At 42.4% G+C, this 8441-nt stretch overlaps 1 long non-coding RNA gene across 1 annotated transcript; it reads right to left on the bottom strand.

Annotated features, from left to right (window-relative positions):
- Positions 1–2448: 2448 nt before the first annotated feature.
- LOC117359119 lies at positions 2449–5946 on the bottom strand. Its single transcript, XR_004539157.1, has 4 exons — positions 5772–5946; positions 5216–5315; positions 2803–2883; positions 2449–2522 (listed from the first exon to the last, which is right to left on the bottom strand). It is a non-coding gene; the product is annotated as an uncharacterized LOC117359119 (long non-coding RNA).
- Between the last annotated feature and the right edge of the window lie 2495 nt (positions 5947–8441).

The following is an 8441-nucleotide window of genomic DNA, read 5'->3' on the forward strand; positions in this document are numbered from 1 at the left end:
ATTAAGTATCAGGCTACCTAGATATGCTAAGGACAACATAATTTTATTGGATACATGGAAAACAATTACATTTATTGATAAACTAACAGATGTTCCTATAATGAAATCTACTTTGCAGTCCTTATGGTTAAACTCCAAGATTCAAGTAGGCGGTGCTGGGATCACCTGGAAGAATTGGATGCAGGCATGTTTTCGGACATTGGATGATGTTATATCTAATGAGAAACTGCTTGATTTTTCATGGCTGGAACAATCATTTGGCATTATAAAGTCCCAACAGTATAGGTGGTTGCAGTTGAAGCAGGCTATTCAGAGTGGGTTCTCTGAATGGAAAAAACTTAAAACTTATTACAGCTTGCAGGTCCTTTGCTACCAGACAGATCTAGTAGGGCATCAGGCCACCCAGTAGTACAAATTGATTTCCGAATTTTTATATAAGAAGCCAAAAAATAGTCTTAGAGATATTTGGAGCATCGAGATAAAACAGTATATTTCTGTGTCTCATTGGCCACGGATTTGGATTTGGAGGTTGAAATGTACAGCATCAGCATCTATGAGACAAACATGGTTATTTTTTATTACATAGGATTTTTTAGACCCCCAGTTCGATTACAAAAAATAGATAATTCTAAATCTAATAGATACTGGCATTTTGTCATATTAATATAGGGACTTTGGATCATCTGTTATATTTTTATCCACTGATTCTTAATTTCTGGAAGTCAATTTGGGGACAAATAAATCTCATTCTTGGGTCATCTATCCCCTTATCCTATGAGGCTGTAATTTGTGGTATGTTACTTCATATTAAGCCTACATTAGACAAGTATAAAAGTCGCCTTTTCCTGATCATGAAAGGAATATGTGTTCAATTGATCACACATAATTGGAAGAACCATGACAGGATTAATTATTCTTTTTGGTGGGTAAATGTAAGTATGAACGAATGATGGCGGAACATTTGGGGACTAGTAAGTCCTTTAATGATGTATGGAGTCCATTGACTACTTTTGTTGCATTACAGTAAGGGTCATGTTTCTTCCTTTTTCATTAGATTTCTTTACACATCCAGGGAGGGTGGGTGGGGGAAGGGAAATGTACATTGAGGAGTTAAATTATTTAATTATAATATTGAAATCACATTATATGTATTATTGTATTAATAATTAAGATGAGGATGGGAGTAAATGATTGTTTAATGTAATAATTGTATAGTTATTAGTGCCTTTTATGCAGTATTTATGATTTACCAATTGTATTGCACTATCAAAGTTTGAAAATCAATATAGATTTAAACAAACAAAAAATGGCCCTCCAGGGGTTTTCTCTGCAAGGCTGTGCAGGAAACCATTAAAATGAGCAGTCTGTAGATTTTAGGGGTTGGTATTCAAAAGGATGATGTAGGAAATTTTTTTTAAAAATGATGATTTAGTAACTGCAGTTAGCATATCTGGGTTTAAAAGAGGTTTGAACAAGTTCCTGGAGGAAAAGTTGGAATATTGGCCAGTGCCTGGTTAACTTCTGGGGTTGACGGCCATACTTGATATTCAGTAGTGGGAGCCATGCGTGCTCCAGCATTGACTGTCAGTCGCTTACTACTGCTGGCTGAACATTGAGCCCTTAATACATAGGGTAACTGACTATACAGTACACTCATTCCACACCTGGATTAACTTGCTACATACACTGTAACTTAGATCAGTTCTTTATATCTTATTTAACTGTAGAAACAATTTGCCGTGAGTTTAGCCACCCATCCATTTATCCCAACGGACTCTGTACCACCCATCTTGTCCCCATCTGTACATCTGCACGTGGCCCCTCAGCTGTATGGCAAATTGTATTATAGAAACGCATTAGCATCATATCAATGAGGTCTGTGGCTATGCTACTGGACTTCTTGTACCATGACTGTATATACTGCCTCCTCTTGAAGTGGTGGTAAGTGCAACCACACATCTGATAGTTGTAATAGTGCATAGGACTAAAATATGGTAGCTATTACAGCTGACTCCTTCTGTGACCTGCCCATGTCATGTTCACATCCCACCCCTATCCACGTTAGACAGCTAGTACAGATTTTTTTTTTTTTTTACTACACTGCTCATTTTAATGTGCACTAGACATCTGCATGGGTCTGTACTAATACATACCATGCCATAAAATCTGTGCTAGTTGTTTAATGCAGATTAGTAAAAGACCTCCTTGTATGTGAGTAAGTTTTCAAATTTTTAGTAAAACTCTACTGTCAGCCATATAATCCAGATGTGTTACACGGAGGCAATGATATTACTGCCAGTTTAATTTCCTTCTCTGTAATATCTGAGGTTCTATAGAAAGCTTTTGCCAGTATAATGTGCTCTAAATTTTATTTATTTATGTCTATTTCCAAACTATATAGCTTTGAGTAATACTGTTGAAATTGCTGTATTAGTTTTTACCTTGTATGCTTTATCTTCTTTGGCTTTCAAATGCTGAATTAACAAGTGGCTGTTTTGATTCTTCTCTGCATGTTTAGCTTTCTGCAGGAAAACAGAAGACCCTGGTTGATGACTTAGAATTTCATTAAACTTGCATTTCAGTCTCTATATTTTTGCTCATAATTTACAGTATTATCTTTTGTTTAATATATTGGTCCTCTAATCTTTTAATTTTGATCTCTAGCTCCTTAATTGTGCTCTCCCTTTGTCAATAGTTAATCACTCCTCTCACTACAACTTCATATTGATTCAAACTGATATCCACACTAGCATCTTTCAATTTATTTATATCAAAAAATTCCTTATTAACTTTAATCAGTACCTCTCTAAAGATAGGTTCTTCCGGGAAATGCACTGAATCGCCAATTAGTATGGGGCTTCCCAAATCAAACTACTGCATGATCTGAAACCAAAATGTTGTAGATTTAAGCTTTAGACACTGTTAGTATTATTTTTATAGAGATTTAAAAAGTTTTGGAATACATTTGCCCCTCCCCCTTCTCTTTAACAAACCGCACTAGTAGCTGCCACCATGGTAACTACCCTGAAGCACATTGAGATTTAAAGGGCTTCAGGGCTTTTGTTGTGCAGCAGCCCCTAGCGTGCCTTTGTGAAAGAGGGAGTTGGTGAGGGGTAGAGAAAAGTAAATGCCTTTGCTGAAGGGTACATCATTCTTCATGGATCAATAAGACCTTGTTCCAACACGACAGACTGAAGTATAGGAGGTGATTTGGTAATTCTCCTTTTGTAGCTTGTTAGCCTGTCTAAGATTAACTCAAGTGTCTGGTTGAAATCTATAGCTGTTATTATTGGTGGCATGCTAGTTCTTTAAAAATCTCTGGGAATCTCAAAAGCACACATGTACTCACCAAAGGAAGGCAATGGAAAACCACTCCTGTACTCTGCCTTGAAACATCACAGGGAGGCTAGGAACCAGAGAGCGGGGATAAATGGACAATACTCGGACTGGAAAAGCGTCACGAGTGGAGTGTCGCAGGGTTCGGTGCTTGGACCCGTGCTCTTCAACATATTTATAAACAACCTAGAAATTGGTACGACGAGTGAGGCGATTAAATGCAGACAATACGAAGTTATTCAGAGTAGTGAAGATGCAGGAGAATTGAGAAGACCTGCAAAGGGACATAAATATGCTCGAGAAATGGGCTGCGACATGGCAAATGAAGTTTAACGTAGATAAGTGTAAGGTGATGCGTGTCGGTAACAAAAATCTTATACACGAATACAGGGTGTCTGGTGCAGTACTTGGAGAGACCCCCCAGGAAAGAGACCAGGGAGTACTAGTCGACAAGTCGATGAAGCCATCCGCGCAATGCGTGGTGGCGGTGAAAAGGGTGAACAGAATGCTAGGAATGATTAAGAAGGGGATCATGAACAGATTGGAGAGGGTTATCATGCTGTACTAGGCCATGGTACGCCCTCACCTGGAATACTGCATCCAGCACTGGTCGCCGTACATGAAGAAGGACACAGTACTACTCAAAAGGGTCCAGAGAAGAGTGACTAAAATGGTTAAGAGGCTGGAGGAGTTGCTGTACAGTGAGAGATTGGAGAAACTGGGCCTCTTCTCGCTTGAAAAGAGGAGACTGAGAGAGGACATGATTGAAACATTCAAGATAATGAAGGGAATAGACTTAGTAGATAAAGACAGGTTGCTCACCCTCTCCAAGGTAGAGAGAACGAGAGGACAGGACAGGACGGTGGTAAGAGCGAGCAACTCAAATTGTGTGGGAAAGTGAAAGTCAATATGCCCTGAAGAAATGGTCTTACATCGTGAAACGTTGGCTATTGTTTAAATATCACTTGTATCACAGAGGCAGCTGTGTGTCTCAGTCCTGCACTAAAACTGAATAGTGATAATAGCACATTCTCCTCGGAAGCTTTTGCCAATGATGTGGATGGATGAAGGAGGTCTAAGCATTTATGCTCTACCAAGATAAAACCTGAGGCTTTCCTTCCGTTGAGATAGTGCTCTCAATCCAGATAGTGGAGCATTTATATTTATTAATTATTATCTAATATTATACAAGTGGCCGTTGAAAAGTTCTCAGCCCAACCAACAAAGTTGGGACAGTCTCTGTTGAGGGCTATACATTTAGTCCAGCAGTTTTCCATTTTTTTATTCCATATTTTTCTGAAGGAACAAAAAAAGTGGTAAATCACTGCATTAAGTGTACTGTATAGCCTTCGATGGAGACTACCCCAGCTTTGTTGGTTGGGCTGAGAACTTTTCAGTGGCCACTCATATGTTATTATATTTTATGTATGTATTTTGGAAGGATATGTCTGTTAAATAAGTAAATACATTTTTGTGGTGGCTCATTGGATGTTGCGTCACTTTCTAGTTTCCTGACTGACAGGATGTGGCAGATGTAAGCCTTCAGGGGCCAATGCTGGTAGTAAAAACGAACCCCTTCAGGCACTCGTGACACATGAAAGGTATACTAAGGACGGGGTTGAGAGATAGGAGGGAAGATGCTGGGATGCCATGATAAAGAGAGAGGGGGAGGGTGGTGTGGTACCACTACTGGGTGGACCTGTGCCTACCCCAAGCCCACCCATAGCTACACCACTGAATTTGGGATATGCAATCACTGAACAAGTGTGATTACCCTGTGGGGACAATCTAATCCAGTATTTGATTCAACATTAACAAAAACACTTTTGAGTTTAAAACCCAAGGGATTGAATCAGGAGACAGAGTGATATATATTTACATATGTAATGCTCCCTTAATGGTAGCTCTGGGTCTGGGGTCAAACCTGGCTGGAGTCCCCCGAAAACAGTCTTTGTTGGTCCCTCACTCGGTTCCTCCACCTGGGGAAAAGAAATGTTAGTGGGTGGGTTTACCCTCTTCTCCCCCCAGGAAAAAAACAAAACAAAACACCTTCTGTGAACAAGGTTGGCTAATAAATTAAACTGATTTATTTGAACTATGCACATATGCCTAATCAATAAACAAATTGTCATGAATAGCTTTTAACAATTACAATAATTCCATACTTAAACCAACACTAGTTCAGATAATTCAACAGTGTTTGTATACTATTCAGATATTCAAACCCTCTGCTTATAGTCTTTTGAACCTTTAACTCTCAGTTCAAATCCAGCATTTCCAAAACCTTTTAGCCCCTTTCAGTTGAGAACCAATACTGTGATTGTAGGCTCCTCCCAAGCTTCTCAACTTAGTCACTAGGTGGGTATGGTTGTATACCTACATCCTTCCTTTCCTTTCCATTCCAATCCACCCTTGCCCAGTCCCCAAGTTCTCACCCAATCCATGAAAGCTCTTAGGGGTAGGTGGATGCTGTCCTTCCCAGCTGGTGGGCTTGCCCCTGTGGCAGCATCCTGGTGGTTATCCTTTAGCTCTGAGGGCTTCTGCCCTCCCAAGAGTGCTCCACCTTCACTGCTAGTCTTCAGGGAGCCTTCTCCCTTGTTGAACAGCTGGTACTGATCACACCCCAGTGGCCGGTGCCTATGTTGGGCTACTAGTGCTGATCTGCAGTCTGGTAGCCTTCACCTCCTTTGAGAGGAGCCTCTGGGGTAGTTCCCTGCTTGGGTCTCAGTTACCAGCCCATAACAGGGCGTGGTGACCAGCAGTAACAGCTCTTCTTCCAGAAGGCTGCTTCTGTTCTTCTTAGAGTTACCAAATATCAGAATTTTCCTGGCATGCACTAAAAAAAAATGCTTCTGCAGTTAGAGCACCATTACAAGAACACTATTGCAAGAATCAGGGCTTATATGCAGGTGCTATCTGTGTTCCTAGTGGACTCACATTCTGTTTTTGTATCTGGAGTAATGGATGGTTAAGTGATTTACCCAGGGTCACAAGGAACTACAGAGGGAAATGAACCCAGTTCTCTAGGATTAAAAATCTGCTGCACTAAATATTAGGGGACTCCTCTACTCAATATTGCTATATAAAAATACAGTACTTTAAATCATATACAGGATATAAAATGGGATGAAATAAATAATTCAACAAAATATTTCTAAGTTTCAACATCAATCTTTCTTTCAATATTTAAGTTTTGAACTTTGGTTGTATTATTGCTTTTAAATATTTATATATTTTTTACTAGTCTTTAAGCCCGTTACATTAATGGGTGCTAGAATATAGAAGGACATGGCAGTACTTGAGAGAGTCCAAAGGAGAGCAACGAAACTGGTAAGAGGGCTGGAACACTGCCCATACGCCGAGAGGTTGGATAGGCTGGGGCTCTTCTCTCTGGAAAAAAGGAGGCTCAGGGGAGATATGATAGAGACCTTCAAGATCATGAGGGGCATAGAGAGGGTGGATAGGGACAGATTCTTCAGGCTGAAGGGGACAACAGGTACGAGGGGGCATTCGGAGAAACTGAAAGGAGACAGGTTCAAAACAAATGCAAGGAAGATTTTTTTCACACAAAGGGTCGTGGACACTTGGAATGCGCTACCGGAGGAAGTGATCAGGCAGAGTACGGTACAGGGATTCAAACAGGGATTGGACGGATTTCTGAGGGATAAAGGGATCGTGGGATACTGAGAGAGGTGCTGGGATGTAACACAAGTATAGAAAGCTAACCAGGTAATAAGTATAGAAACCCAATCAGGTTGTGCATGTGCAAGACCGGAGGGTTAGGACTTCGATGGGAAGATAGGACTTCAATAAGAAACCAAGGTGGCAAGGGAGCCCCTTCTGGTGATTCAGACAGGTCGTGACCTGTTTGGGCCGCCGCGGGAGCGGACTGCTGGGCAGGATGGACCTATGGTCTGACCAGGCGGAGGCACTGCTTATGTTCTTATGTATGTCTGTCTTTCTTTCTTTCTGTCTCACTCCCTGCCCTTGTGTCTTTCTTCTTTTCTTTCTGTCTCCCTCCCTCCTATTATTTGTCTTTCTTTCTATTTGTCTCTCTTTCTGCCCCCTATGCAGCATTTATCTCCCCTTGTCTACTTTCCTGTACAGTAGCCATATCAGCATTCCCTCCTCCTCCATTTCCTTGTGCATCAGCATTTCCCCCCTCCCTACTTCCCTGTGCAGCATTTTCCTCCCTTGGGTGCTAGAATATATGTGTGTGTCTGTCTTTATTTCTTTCTCTCTCTGTCTCCTTAGCCACTTTTTCCTGTCCATTCTCCCTTCTTTTTACCTCCCCTGTGTCCACCACCACCCCTTCACTGCTCCCCTTATCCAGCAGCAGCCCTTCTCCCTTTGTTTTACCTCCCCCCTGTCCATCATCACCTCTTCCTGCTCCCTCTGTCCAGCAGTAGGTCTCCCTTCATTTCCACCTCTCCCCCGTCCATCAGCATCTCTTCCTGCTCCCCCTGTCCAGCAGTAGGCCTCCCTTCATTTTTTCCCCCTGTCCATCAGCATCTCTTCCTGCTCCCCCTGTCCAGCAGTAGGCCTCCCTTCATTTTTTCCCCCTGTCCATCAGCACCTCTTCCTGCTCCCCCTGTCCAGCATTAGGCCTCCCTTTATTTCCCCCCCCTGTCCACCACCACCCATTCAAGCTCCCCTTATCCAGCAGCAGTCCTTCTCCCTTTGTTTTACCTCCCCCCTGTCCATCAGCACCTCTTCCTGCTCCTTCTGTCCAGCAGTAGGCCTCCCTTCATTCCCCCTGTCCAACAATAGGCCTCCCTTCCTTTTTCCCCCCCTGTCCATCATCACCTCTTTCTGCTCCCATTCAAGCAGCCTGTGCAGCAGTCTTCACATGCTGCTTCGGGTTCTTCTACTGCCCTGATTTACTCTGGCACGTCCCTGATGACATCATCAGAGACGTGGCAGAGCAAATCAGGGCAGTAGAAGTGCCTGAAGCAGCATGTGAAGACTGCTGCTTAAATCGCCGGGTAGGTAGTCGGGTCAGCGGCAAGGGAAGGGTGGTGAGCGGCAAAGGACTCTCTGAGAGGGGGGGGGGCAAATGCACTGTGTTGGGGGGAAGGGTAGGCAGATGCAGGGACCGGGTTGCG

The sequence above is a fragment of the Geotrypetes seraphini genome, chromosome 4 (genome assembly GCF_902459505.1).
Source record: "Geotrypetes seraphini chromosome 4, aGeoSer1.1, whole genome shotgun sequence".
NCBI classification, from domain to species: Eukaryota; Metazoa; Chordata; class Amphibia; order Gymnophiona; family Dermophiidae; genus Geotrypetes; species Geotrypetes seraphini.